General features: G+C 43.3%; 1 protein-coding gene across 1 annotated transcript in view; it reads right to left on the bottom strand.

The window, feature by feature from the left end:
* RYR2 (ryanodine receptor 2) overlaps positions 1 to 14,751 on the bottom strand; it is a 2,714,825-nt gene that overhangs the window by 1,785,921 nt on the left and 914,153 nt on the right. The window lies entirely within an intron of this gene.

Here is a 14,751-nt window from a genome sequence, read left to right as displayed (position 1 = left end):
GGCCCAGTTCCATCCACACCTCCTCGTGGTAGAAAGGAATCCAGGCCACATTTACTGAAGGGGAAGGAGCCTGCACCAGCAGGCAAGAAGCGCAAGGAGCCTGCACCTGCCACCCGAAAGGGCAGGGAGCCTGCCCCAGCAGACAAGAAGGGCAAGGAGCCTGCACTGCCACCCGAAAGGGTAAGGAGCCTGCATCAGCAGGCAAGAAGGGCAAGGAGCCTGCACTGCCACCCGAAAGGGTAAGGAGCCTGCACCAGCAGGCACGAAGTGCAAGGAGCCTGCGTCAGCAGGCAAGAAGTGCCAGGACCCTGCACCAGCAGCTGACACGGAGCCCCCGCCACCAACCATCGTTGTGCATCCATCCGAGGGTGCAGGGGATGTGCAGGAGCCTCCCACCACCACCAGCACGACCACAGTGCAGCTGCCACCGCTAGCAGATGCAATGTAATCCTGCCTCCATGCGCTGCTGTGCGGCTTGTCCACTCCAGAACCAGTGGGTAATACACCCACTCAAGAGACTGTGGCCTTGCACTCCCCCGGACCAAGCACAGGGAATGTTGCCCCCTCCAGAACCAGTGGGTAAGACACCCACGCGAGAGACTGTGGCCTTGCACTCTCCTGGACCAAGCACAGGGCATGTTGTCCCCTCCAGAACCAGGGGGTAAGGCACCCACTTGAGAGACTATGGCCTTGCACTCCCCAGGACCAAGCACAGGGCATGTTGTCCCCTCCAGAACCAGTGGTCTTGTTCAGCTTCTGGCTGAGGTGCCCCCCGAGGTGCCTGCTTATTTGCCAACTGATGCCTCTGCAGTGTTCTCTCCATATTGATGCAGGTGACAAGTGGGGCCTTGGACTTTGGCCTGTGGCCATGTGGCCCATGCGAACTGAGGACTAGGCAGTGTTCCTTGTTCGGTACATTTGTAAACATCTGTTACATTGGCTAAATTATTATTTATACTGTGTTGATAGTATTACAATCACTTTGGTAAATTTGTTTTATCCTTGCAACCACCGTCGTCGTCTTCACCAGCGTTGGTGTTCATAGTAGAGCAGAACGTCCGAATATCATTGGAAAAACATGCAGTTAGGGTTCCATTGTGGCGTGGTTCTTCCCTGTGTCTCCAAAGGTGAGTCCTTTCAATTCTGTGCAGTATTTCTGCCAGGCTTTTGATGTCATTGGTACCGCCCCAGAAAAGATGGCGCATTGTATGGTGGGCGGGACTTTGACTTCCACCTGGCTGTAGGTGGCTACTGCCGTAGTGGCTGTTGTTTCCGCCCTGGTGGTCGGTGTGGTACATTGGCTGTCTTTCGGAGATCTTTCCGCCATGGTCATAATTTGGTGGTAATTACTGCCCCCCGGTTGGCGGTATTTCCGCCACTTTATCACCGACCGTCAGGGTCGTAATGAGGGCCATAGTCATCTGGTGGCACTTGGCCGATATATAGGTGCATATTAAGGTAGCCTGGGATGGAATGTAGGTCAGATACTGGAACCAGGTTCAACCCAGTCAGAACTTGAACCCTCTGACAGCAGGGCAAGTCAACAGGTTGTGGCTGAGAAGGGCTCTACAATCCCAGCTAACCATTGATGAGGACCAGGTAAAGTAGTTGAAATTTGGCGGAAAAGCTCCAAGTGGGAGAAATGTCACGATTTTTACAATTGGACTGTTAGGTCCAGGTTTTTTGAAGGTCAGATTCCTCCAGCAGAGCGTGGCTGCAAGCAGTAGCCAAACAGGGCTCCACAAAGCCAGATACTCTTTCAACGATGTCCCTTCTAAAATGGATTTGCTGCCACAAAATAAGCTCCAAGCAAGAACAACTGAATCTTTGGACCAGAGGCAATGCACCTTCATTGGATTAACTTGGCAGGTTTGTCCCAGTGATTTGGAAGCCTGTGGAGCCAAAATGGGGCCTGTTGAGCCAAAATACTTTTAAATCCTAGGTTTTTCTGGATATTAACAGGAGTAGACTTTGACACAGCCAAGGGTTCCAGGACCTCAGGAACAGAACTTGAAGGTCAAGAATATCTCCAGCAGAAGCCACCATCAGGGTCGAAAGCAGGTCGAGTTGGAACTTGTCAGCAGGGCTATTCAGAAAAGAGGGTTTTTTTCAGCTTTTTGCAGCCCTGTAGCTTAACAGGACATCAACCAACTGACGTTTGGAGTCCTCTTCTTCATCCTTAGTACAAGTGAAAGCAGGTCTAGTCTTTCATGTCACCTCACAAGTCTCACCAGCAGAGGAAGTCCTTCTTCTGTCTTCCACAGGGCCAGTAGTGTTCTAAAGAAGGTACCTAGGGGTGTCTGGCACTAACTTGTGGTTGGGGGAGACTCCAGGCCCCTCCCTGACCAATAAGGAACAACTTCTCAGGGGCAACCATACACACTTTTGCAGCTGATCCTGTTTGTCTTAAGGTAAACAATGCTACATTGCACCTCTCTACCTAAATCCAACATGACAGATCCCTCCTCCCTGTGCAGAACCTCTGTGACTACCCCGGAGGAGTGACCAGGGGAATGAGCAACCCCTCTTTTGTGGTCACTTCTAACAGTTCTGAGGTTAGCTCCCGTGCCTCTGGGATTGGTGCCACCCTGACTAAGGGAACATTGAAGTGCCCTGCCAAGTTGTCAGCCATTGGCCCCTGACAGGGTAGACCTCTTTGCAGTTAATCATCCTGCCAGAGGAACAGAAATACCCCTTACATCTAAGGCCCTTGTCCTCCTCTAAGAGCAGTTTTCACATCTCATCAAAGGGGCTATTCACCTGTCAGGCGACACCTGTAGCTCATGTAATTTGGCCTCCAATGGCTTAGGCAGGGAAAGGGTAACTTTTTGAAAGTATATTTTCCTTAAGAGTTATCACAAATTAGATTTTTCAATAAAATGGATTTTAAATGACTATTAAAAGAGCCTTTGTATTATATTTCTAGCTGTTTCCTAACTGAAATTAGCCATATTAAATGTAATATTAGAATCCAACTGTATTCGATGGAACATCCAGCCTTGCTACAGTGAAACTAGCTTTTGTGGCTTTTTCATTGTAAGGACAGGGGTAACGTTACATTTCTACTTAACCTACATCCATCCTACCTTAGAGCTTACAAGGTCTAGAAATGGTTGTCATATTAACATTTAAAAGGAATGTTTTACCTGTCAAAAGGTTTTAGCTTTTTAAGTTGTATTGCAGTTTAAAACTGAAACAGCCAGGCTATAATAGTACTCTTCCACTATCACTATAGGGGTGGCACTAGTGCTGCAGTCCACTAGTGACATTTAACATACAGGCCATGGGTACACTTTGTACTATGTACTAGGAACCTATGGGTAAGTTAATATAACAATGAGAAATATAACCAATTTTGACAGTCCAAGGACATGCACTAGGGCCTGGTAAGCAGAGTTCCAGTCCACAGAGCCACAAAAACAGCAGTGTCACTCTAGAAATAACCATTTGCAATGCAATGGGTCTTGCATTTCCCTGAAGTAGAGCTATTAGCAGTTGTAAACTCCCAAACGGACTTTTCTTGCCTCATTAAATGGAAAAAATAAGCGTGATTGCGCTGCTAAACCAGCAAGATCGTGCTGCGAAAAAAGAGAAAAAGTAGTCCACAAACAGGACAGAAAACAGCGAGCGCAGTATGTTTTCAGTACTTGGTCGCTGCACTCGAGGAGGGCTAACCACCGGAAAAGCCATGACGTATGCATGCCTTCTGCTAATGAAAGCAAGCAGATTTTAAAAGGCAAGCCCACGAACCAATGAAAGACACTGATGTGACACGGGTGGGGCTCCGAGCCCTTTTCTAACTACTACAGCGTACAGCAGCACCTTCAGAATGCGCACTGTCTGCAGCGCATTCTCAGGGTGCTGGCAGGGACCTCCCTGTGGCCCCCAGCACTGGTTTTCTGCCAAGTGACCTCATGATCAGCACAGCAGTGCTGCTATGTTGACCACAGTTCCTCCGGGATCAATGATCCTGGTGGTGGCAGTGGTCCCCTGGCGGGCCGACCGTCAGATGACATCCACCAGGAGTGCGGCGGCCCGACTGCCACGGAGAGTTTGGTGGTCGTAAGACCTCCAAATTTATAATGAGGCCCTTAATCTAATAAAGCTTTAAAAGGTGACACCTCCTTGCCACTTGAGGGAAAGTTAGAAGGAATGATCAGGTCTTGTAGGTAGAATGTTCGTTTATAGTAGTGGAGCATGCAAATGAAAATTCAAGGATTACACAGCATTGGGTTAGGTTCTATTTGAAACAGAATGGATCTCAATTGCAGCCTGAAAGTGTGGTCACTGAGAAGCAAGTACTTAAACATTTAAGATATTATGGAAAGCATGGCACAATCATACAAATACTTATTAAATAGAGGAGCCCGAATAACACTATAGAACTTGGGCTCAAATGGATATATATATATATATATATATATATATATATATATATATATATATATATATATTCACGTTATATTATAGTTAGGTTCTGAATTTACTCACACAAAAGCAGAGAAATTCAGCAGCTATGGTTAGAGTTATTTCAAGCAACTTTACCTCCCGCCTCCGCCATGCACAGTTTTTCGTTCAATAATTTCACTTCTAATGTTTCATTTATATTTTTATTGACATTATAAAACTTGTCATGAGTGCTGTAATATCATGGGTAATTAGCAGTGCTTGGCGAGGGTACGAGTTATAGTTATGTTAGGCTGCAAGTTATAGTAAATTAAAATAACTCTAATTATAACGGCAGAATTTCTCTGTTTTTTTGCGAGTAAAATCAGAACATAATTTTAACCTCCCTGTAACCTTTGGTTTTTTAAGTGAATTTCTAATTTAAAAAAAAATCTTTTTTCTAACTATAACGTCCCTGTAACCTTTGTTTCTTTCCGTGAATTTCTATGGATTTTGCAATGTAATTTTCATTACTACACGTAGATTCAACCCTCTATAAACACCCAACCCCATGCCACGCATGGCCAAAGACCATAGGACCTGTCCTGCAGCCAGTCCCTATGGCCAACCCCCCTTCTGGCCTTCGGCCAACCCCCCTTTGGCCATGTGCGGCGGGAGTTGGCCGCAGGGTCTGTCTCTCTGGATGTGAGAATAGGTATGAGAGTTTGTCTCTGGGTTCAAGAGTGTCTGGGTGGGAGAGTGTGTGTGAGTGGGCCTATGTGGATGTGCGAGTGGGTGTGAGATTGTCTGAGAGTAGGTGTAAGAGGGTGTCGCTGGGTGTGACAGTGGGTGTGAGAGTATCTCTGTGAGTGGGTGTGTGAGTATCTGTGTGAGTCTGTGAGTGTATGTGTGGGAGACTGAGTGGGTCTGTGAGTGGGTGTGTGAATGTCTGAGTGGGTCTCGGAGAGTGGGTGAATAAGTGTTTAAGTGGGTTGGTGAGTGAGTCTGAGTGGGTCTGTGAGTGGGTGCGTCAGTGCCTGACTAGGAATGTGAGTGGGTGGATGAGTGTCTGAGTGGGTCTGTGAGTGGGTGCGTAAGTGTCTGAGTGGGTCTGTGAGTGGGTGCATCAGTGTCTGAGTGGGTATGAGTGGGTGCCTGAGTCTCTCTGAGTGGGTGTGTCAGTGTCTGAGTAGGAATAGTGGAGAAGTGTGGTACAATGGTTAGAGCGGCAGACCCTGATGCAGAGATCTGGCCTGGGACCAGGGTTCAATTCCCACCTCAGTGGGTCTTGGGCTCAATTCCCTTGGACCAGCTAATTCTGACCTTGGTGCCTAATCTAATTAATGGGTCCCACTCTGTAACTCTGGGCAATAGCTTGCTTAACGGCCCTCAAAGCACTTAGATGCCTGGCTTCACCCTGGGGCTGTCCAGTAGTGGGTGCCTCACAGGGAAAAGCCAGGAGGGGTTCCACAGTGGTATGTGTACAGTCCCTTGAGACCCTAATGGGTGAATAGTGTGCTATACAAGTGTGAAGTTGACAGTTTAGATGTCTGAGTAGGTGCATGAGTGTCAGAGTTGGTGTGTTAGTGGGCACATGAGTCTCTGAGTACATCTATGAGTGAATTAATTACTGTAAGGATGAGTGTGATTTTTTTTGTTTAACATTTTTGGGCGATATTCGCAAATTCGTTAAAAATTATTATAAGGTCATAATGTCACCCTCAAAGACCCCTACATCACAGCCCTGGGGTCAGGGTACCTTGAACCTAACCCCTTATACCACTTTTCCTTTTATTTTTCAGCCCCAGGGACTGTGTCCCGTTACATAAAATGGCAGCTGCAACTTTCTGGTTAGGTTGTGGCCAGCAAATCACAGCATTCCTGTTAGCACATGTATTCGCAAATATGCTGTGATCGCTGTGAAAACGTTGCAACAGATCCACGGATCTAGATATACAAATTCATTTCCCCTTTAATTTCTCAAAAATTACTGAACGTATTGCACTGAATAGCAAATTACTACAGATTCTGGAGCATGCAACAAATCTGTACTGATTTGCAATTCTGCGATTCAGAAGTGCCCTTCACACCGCATTGGAGCCTTTCTACTGCATTGATAAGAGGAGTTGATATATTGTGTGGAGGTTGCTGTCTCCGCTTTGCCGATGCACCATCCGGTTTGGTGCACAATGGAAGCCAGAAAAACAGAAACCAAAGTTTGATGCTGTTGAGCCCCCCGCTTAGCCTGATGTGGAGAAATGACAGAGCAGCGCTGGTATAAGTGGGACGGGAGCTGGTGAGTCGGAGGATGTCTGGTGGACTGCACATCTTTCCAGGTAACACTGCGATTGCCAATCAGGGGAAAATGGGGAAGCAGCTTAATACGCATGTTAACAGTTACTACAGATAATAATTACTGTGCAGCGGAGAGTAAGGAACTCAGTGCAAGATACAATTACGAAACATGTGTCTAAATGGCAGCTTCTGAAGTTTGAGGGAGAGAGAGGAAACAGTACTGAAAGTCTTTGTTGATGAAGTTACATTGTCTAGTGGCACTTGTACAGATGGTAACATGGTGCATCAAGGAGGAGATCTAATATCTAAACTAAGAAGACTGGAAAAATTAAAGCAGAGTGAAGTTTCTAAGTGGTGGGAAAGTAAATCACTGCAACTGTATCTAGAGGTCAGGTGTATCCCTCAAGGACTGACTGTACTTGTAGCACTAAGTTATGAGAACTCCAACCCAGAGATGCTGAGAGAATTGGTGGATAATAGTATGGATTTGCTAAGTCGGATGTTAAACCCACTAATTAAGTATGCTGAAATTGTCAGGAAGAAGATCTAAGAAAAGATCGAATGTACACAGGCAGACAAAAATAAGGAAACTGAACAGGACTCTATAAAAAAGTTTAATATCGAACTGAAAGAAAGACTGAGCAAATTCGAAGATTCAGTTAGGGTCAGAAAAGCACAGCAGCTCCAACAAGATAAAATAGACCATGAAATGACCGAATCTATGTGTCAGCAAAAATGTTTGATAATTTCAGGAGGGAGAGACTCTCAGAAAAACAGGCAAGAGAAGAGGCCATCCGAGAACCAGACAGTTTGCGAAGCTCAGAAGTGGATACTGTTTGGGAGGAAGGCTCACCATTAACTGCACATATCCCCTCTGTGATAGAAGAGCTTGATTTTTCAAGGCAAAACCACAGGTTCAACCTGCGTCCACAGGGGCAACCAAAAGCAGAATCACAAAGAGGAAGAAGAGGAGGAAAAGGTGCAGGCGTACCAGAAAAAGCAAACGGGGCAGAGGGAATCCGCCAAGATGGGGCAAGAACTAATGCTGGAAACATCCATTGAGAGAAGCAACATAATCATAAACCTAACTGATATGCACCTAATGACTAAAGAGGGAGAAATTCTCAGGCTGGAACTTTTACTGTCCCCCTCAATAAATGCTATACACACTAATAAGGAGAGACTTTTTCAAATTTATAAGAGCTATGAATTTTAAAAAGTTCTTTATGCTCCAACCAAAGAGACGTGGGACTACTGCTTTTGAGAATATGCCAAAATATGCTCACTGTTTCTTGTGTGACTTTATGAAAAGCCTGCCTTCGTACATTCAGGATACAGGCAATTTCCTCAATAAAATCAATGACTTGCCCTGGGAACAAGATTACATTCTGATCACTATAAAAGTGACTGCACTTTATACCAGCATTCAGCATGCCCGTGGGCTTAGGGCCGTCCGACATTTTCTGGGTGCCAGACTCATTAGATTATGGAAACATACTGAAATGCTAACTAGGATGGTTGAGAGGTGTCTGGAGAGTAATTGTTTCTTTACAACAAAGAAATGTTCCATCAAGTTCATGGTACCCTGATGGGTACCTGCTTCACCCCCAGTTATGTGAATTTGCATATGGGCTGGTGGGAGGAGCAGGTGGTCAAGGTGGAATACTATGATGAGTGGGCAGAACATGTGGTACAATGAACCAGATACATTGATGATCTGTCTCAGGTGTGGAAGAGCACAGAAGCTAGTGACAAATAATTTTTGGAAAAGATTGAGAGTAACAACCTTAACTTACATTTTACACATGCCATAAGTAAGGTAGAGGTGATTTTTTTAGATCTCACCATTTATGTTAAGAATGACAGACAAGAGACAAAACTGTTCAGAAAACCCACAACAGGGAACACACTGTTCCACGTCTCCGGCTTCCTTCCTCGCAACTTGGTTAACAGTATCCCATATGGGGAGAGTCTGAAGGTCAGACGGAACTGCATTGAAACCGCAGAGGAAGAGAGGCCACTGCAGGATCTAACAAGGAGATTCAGAGAAAGAGGATACTCTAAAGATAGCATGGAAAATGCAAAAATGAAAGCCAAACTCACATCTAGGGAACAACTACTTTTTGGGAAGGAACGAACCCTAAAAGGAGATAACAGAGGGACTACCCCGAAAATAGACTAAGATTTTAGATAAGTTACAGCCTATGACAATCAAGAGGGAACTGTGAGATCCATTCTGCAAAAACACTAGCACCTTGTAACGAATGACCCAGTACTGGGCAAGGTGGCCCATGCAGGCCTAGTATTACCTTAAAAAAAACGAGTTTAATGAGACAGGACCTGGTAAAAAGCAGCCCAGCGATTGTTCCCTCGATGAAAACAACTTGGCTAGGACATAGCAAGGGATTTAATAAATGTGGGAAGTGCAAAACATGCCAACATGGTGTTAATACCACAGAGTAAAAGTCACCACCACAAAAAAGGCTTAAGTGCATTTATGGCAGCTTTCATTGCAAAACAAACCATGCGATATATATTCTCCAAAGTCTGTGCAAATTAATGTATGTGGGGAGTACCACACTCCCTGTGCATAAGAGGCTTCTACAGCACTTGAGGGCAATCCAACATAAATATAAGACATACCCTGTTGGCAGGCACTTTAAGGAGCAACACCAAGTGACACCAGTGGTCTAAAATATTTTGTAATAGATGCCATCCAGATAACATCAGGGGAGGCGACAGGGAGAAAACACTGAGGCAGTTTGCGTCATGATATATAGTGGAGCTGAATTCTTAAGAGTCATGTGGGATGAGCATTGGGGAAGATCTCCACACACACTTATAGAGTTCACACTCTCTCTTTCTCAACGAACACGAGTCAAAGGTCAGGACTAGTTTTAAATACGTAAACATGGGTGTAGGGTTGGCACACTGTCACTTAGAATAAGGCATTAATGGTGAAATCAATGCAGAGTAGGTGTGGTCACTTGTATTCTTGAATAGCCAATGAGATCACCTACTTCAAAGCAGTTTGCTGAGTCAGAAAAAAAGGCTTAGATAGATTGCATAGATAATGGCACCCACTTGAGGCTTTATCTTAATATATTTGTTTGTATTTACTTTTTTTTGCTGTGTAAACATTTTTTTGACATAATAGTTCATTACCAGCAACTGCCAAATAATGCATGAATATTCTAAATTAATGCATGAGCAACATGGCCTCTATGTGATGGGGTTGCGATGACCAGGTTACCTATAACTTGTGAAGAGTGTATATATGTAGTAAGTTATCCCAGGTGCAAGATTAAACGATATGTCGGTGATACAAGACATATATTGTTGCCCACTTAAGGCTGATTTAGTTTCATTCATAGGATAATGCTTGGATTTTAATTAACATTAATGAACGTTTGAAGGGGCACTAAACTTCATAATAATGCATTATGTCTACTGGTTCTGGCCACAAAATATAGCCCACCTTGGGCTCCACATATTCACTTTTAATTATAATTTTGGATCAACAACAACCTCATATTGAGGTGCATTATATTAACGGGTTCTTGTCACATAATACTGCCCATCATGGGCTTGATGTGTCTGAATTTACACTCACACAATTTCAGTATCAACAGCAACCTTAACTTTTGATGCTCTGGTGGTGGGATAATATGTTCACTTGGACTTGATTGACAATATACTAGCAAATGGATTGGCCTTTCAACATGATCAATTTCAGTTGCCAGGAGGTTGATATATCTGGTTATTTTACGAACTTTACTTTCATAATCATGTATGGCAAATCATTTCTTATAATCAAGCAAGTTGGTATTACTATGCTGCTGAATGTAAGTCTTTTCTTGATGTCTATGGTGACGACACACAAGGTTTATTGTAAATAGTGTCATAAAATTGCACCTCATCATCAGTGAGCAAGGCTGTAGGACAGTCGAAACGTGTACAATGGTTCTGGAGCTTGCAATAAATCTGTACTGATTTGCAATTCAGAGATTCTTAAATTTCCTTCACACAGCATCTGCGCCTTTTACTGCATTGGTAAGAGGAGTTGAATATATGTGCGTGTGTGTGTGTGTGTGTGGGTGTGTGTGTGTGATGAGTTACCTAAGGGAATAATTGATTGATTTAATCATACGGTGATTAAAGACAATAATAATGCTAGTGTCAATATTAGTAATTGCAACAAAAATGTTTGCAAGGTAATCTTTAATCGAATAACCCTTCGTTCAAAATGCATAGGCAATATTAGTATTTCCTATGTAACAAATCCAGAGATCAAAGTGTAGTCTACTTTTTCATATTTTTCAAATTCTTCATTTCAAACCTCATTTTAATTCATTCAGTTAAAGTGTAAACTCCAGTTTAGTATACCCAGGAATGATGAATTCAGGCACAGATTCAGGCACAGTTTACATGTAATTCCTTATTCCAAAATGCCAAACTCAAATTTGGGTACAAATTACGGAAACCGCCAATAACTGCATCCCCAATGAAACGTTAATTGGCCACAACAAATGCAGCAATCTCAAGAGTCAGGACCTAAAAGAGAGGTGTTGAAACAACAATTGCCATGTAGTAAACACAATGTAGCTTTACTTTCTGAGTGGGGATTAGCGCTGGTGATCCTGCAGTGGGTTATAATGTAACACATTGCATTGTAATGCTAGAAACATGAGTACCACTCACCACTATCTAATCTACTGCCCAAGAACATAAAACTGGCAGAAAATGCCCTCGCTTCACATCTCAGGTTCATGACTGCATCTCTCCTTCCTCTTTACTATTCTGTCTCTTCACATCAGTTCTAAAACCTGGCATTCTGTTATTTCCTGCCCTATCTCCTGTCGCACCTTTTCTCATCATCTGTCTGCATTTTAGTAGTCCCTCTGCATTCTAGTAGTCCCCCTACATTCTAGTAGACCCCTCCTTTGCTTTCCCACTTACAACATCAAAGTCATCAACACTTGCAGATATTACATTTTCAACATCCACAAAATCTATTTCTTATTTTTCAGTCCAGTGAAATACATATGGCTGGATTATGAGTTTACCCCACTATTTACGCACGGGTCGCAATTAGGAGTTAAAAGGTTCTTACATTTTGGCAGGTCGAACCTGCCGAAAATTAACTGTTGAAATGTGTACAGTTTTCACTGTACCATGCAGATTTGTGTGTGTTAAACACCCAAATCTCCATGTTAATCCCCAATAACACGTAATAGGTGCTATTTATTTACCAGGTGCAATAAGCACCTTTACTTGAAATCAGACCCATGGTTTTTACAATTTAGATTAGTGTTCTTCTCTACTGGTAGGTCTTCTCGCCTACTATTTTTGTTTTTAACGGTTTATTTTCTCTACTCAAATAAAGTTCTGCTTGATCTTCATTCAGAAACATAATTTCTTCCTTCACTCCCTTACTCTCCTACCACCACATCTCATTTTTGATCTTTGCCCCTTTTCAAATTTTAGAAGCTCTTTTTCTCCCGCCAAATCTGATTCTTTGTTTTCTTTTTTCGGTTCTTTACGGAAGGACCATCTGCTACCCTTCAACTCATGAGTTTTCTCAAATATCTTGTCTGTCATGTATACTTCTATGTCGCTCTAATACTGCACCATTAGTTTAAAAATTCACTGTGCACTGCTATAACAAAAACGTTTTCATCCAGATTTACAATGCAGTAGAGCAGGCTCTCTTGTGACACTAAGCACTGCAACAAGTGTAAGCGACAGCGTGAGCGTTCATCAACTTTCCTATGCAAAAGGAGTTTTGAGTTTTAAAGAGCACCCAGCCAAAACGCTGGGAGCCGAGGTGTGTGAAATAACTGATAATACATGCAGACTAGGCATATTTCGGCAGGAAAAGAATAAGCAGCCATAACCATCAGAGCCATCTACTTTTACCAATACATAATAAAATGATGCACAAAAGAGCACGCACACAAATCGCCTTAACAGTAACGTGAATTAAAAGCAAGTACAGACACTTTGCCCAATTAATCCAAGTTAAAAAAAAACACTGAAACATGTCACAATATACTAAGCCAACGGAGACTGTGACTACTGAAATTGGTGAGGATGGACCACAGGAGAAAGCTGCACGGGAAAAAAAGTAAAAAGGAAAGGTGACATTTCTTGAGAACCTCGACCAATAGATCGAACAAAGTTATAGGCTAAGCAGTGGTATTATATTTATGGTCTTTTAGTCCCCTGGGCCATCTACAGGTAGGTAGCATGCAATAGGAGCTCACATTTAATTATTTGTGGTACTGCATCTACTGGCATCAGTTCACTTACAGAGCGCATATGCCCAAGGGGCTGGGGTATCACAAAGCATTCCTACCTTGAATGCTGGAGGCAATCCTATTCATCACACCACAGCACTTTGGGTTCCCTAAACCAGGCTCAATCAAAAATGCATCAAATCACACTTCTAGGCTATTGTCAACTTACAACACATTATCAGTGCTTTAACCACACACAAGTCATATCGGATCCACTTGTTAACATGATACACACATTCAGAAATTGCATTGCAAACCTGCTCATAATAAATGTGAAGGCAAGGGAAAAAATAATTTAATATCAAATGAAAGATGAGTCTCATTGTCAGACATGCAACCAAAGTTCACTACATGCAGGATTGTGTTCTTCATTTTCCCTGCACATTAAGGACTGGAGCTGCTTGCTCCTCTAGTTTTGCGTGCCCTCCACGACTGAAAACCCCAATAGGGGTTGAAAGACACACATCTTCCAACACATCCGCTATGGTCAATGTCCCTTTGAGCTTTAGCTGTTTGGCCACTGATTGTTTTGTTTTGTCTCCCTATCACGTGTGACTGACCTTGTATTTCACCATAGAGCCCCTAGGGACCAGATAGTTCCTCAGTAGCATAGCTGACAAACTGAATTAGGTCTGTAGACATCTCACCAAGTGCCTTCTGAATGGCTTTGAGAGGTGTATTGTCCAAAACGGTATCCTTGATGTCATATAGATGTCATCCATCTCTGTCAGCTAGCTGTTTATGCTATTTGTGTGCTCACTCGTGGTCATCATGAGCTCCAATTTCGTTTGAATGTCTTGAATCTATGTTTGTATGGCCACAAGAAGATCCTCCAGGATGATGACTGACCCTTCAGGATGTTCTAATAAAACTGTGGAATCTTGTCTTCTTTGTCAGGAATTCAATGGTAGCATAGGCTATCAGGTTTGCATTGTTTCCCATTGCATTTGCTGCAGCAGTTTGGCAGAAGGCCTCACCATTCACACTGATAGGCTTTAGCTCCTGTGGTTCCTCAGTAATGTCTTTTAGCAACAATATGATAATATCATCACTGTTGGTGGGTTTTGTGTCAGAGAGACAACTAGTTGCTGCCCCCCATTTTCTACTCTGCCGCTTCCACTTAGACAGAATGGAAACATGAGACAATGTGAAGTGCTGTTTGAAAAGGTGACTATACTTTTAGATGTGTCCTGAACAGACAAGAGTATGGCCAACATTGCAATGGTTAGTGGGCATTATACATTCTATGGTGTTAGACATTACACACCATGTACATTATGGCACATATGACTGATGTTACACTATTTTCAGTTTGCACATCAAGATAATATGACATGATACATGCAAAAGGTCTGTACCTGTTGTCATGCTATGTACAGCTCAGTCATGTCGTTATGTGGAGCATGTATAATCTTCATGATTTGACACATTTTGCAACTACGTCTTATTACACTGGAAGCCATGATTTATCAGTGTGCCTTACACTGCCATGAATGAAACTGAGTGACACCTTACTGTAACAGTAAGAGGCATTCGACATGACTGTGGGGTCTATGCTGAAGATGATTAGTTTTTATACTACACCACCCTTTCTATGTGAAATGTGTGTCAAGAATAGGGGCTGGATAGTATGTTCTGGAGAGAATGGGTCCTACATACAACTGGTGTGGACTTTGTGGTCACATACGCAGAATTTGACCCCCAAAGGCACTTAATTACATATGCACCATATGTTGAATTGCCTACCTAGCACTCCCTCTTCCTCAAGGCC

Source organism: Pleurodeles waltl, chromosome 5 (genome assembly GCF_031143425.1).
Source record: "Pleurodeles waltl isolate 20211129_DDA chromosome 5, aPleWal1.hap1.20221129, whole genome shotgun sequence".
NCBI lineage: Eukaryota > Metazoa > Chordata > Amphibia > Caudata > Salamandridae > Pleurodeles > Pleurodeles waltl.
Note: the sequence above shows the minus strand (reverse complement) of the source record. Positions and strands in the feature narration are given on the sequence as shown.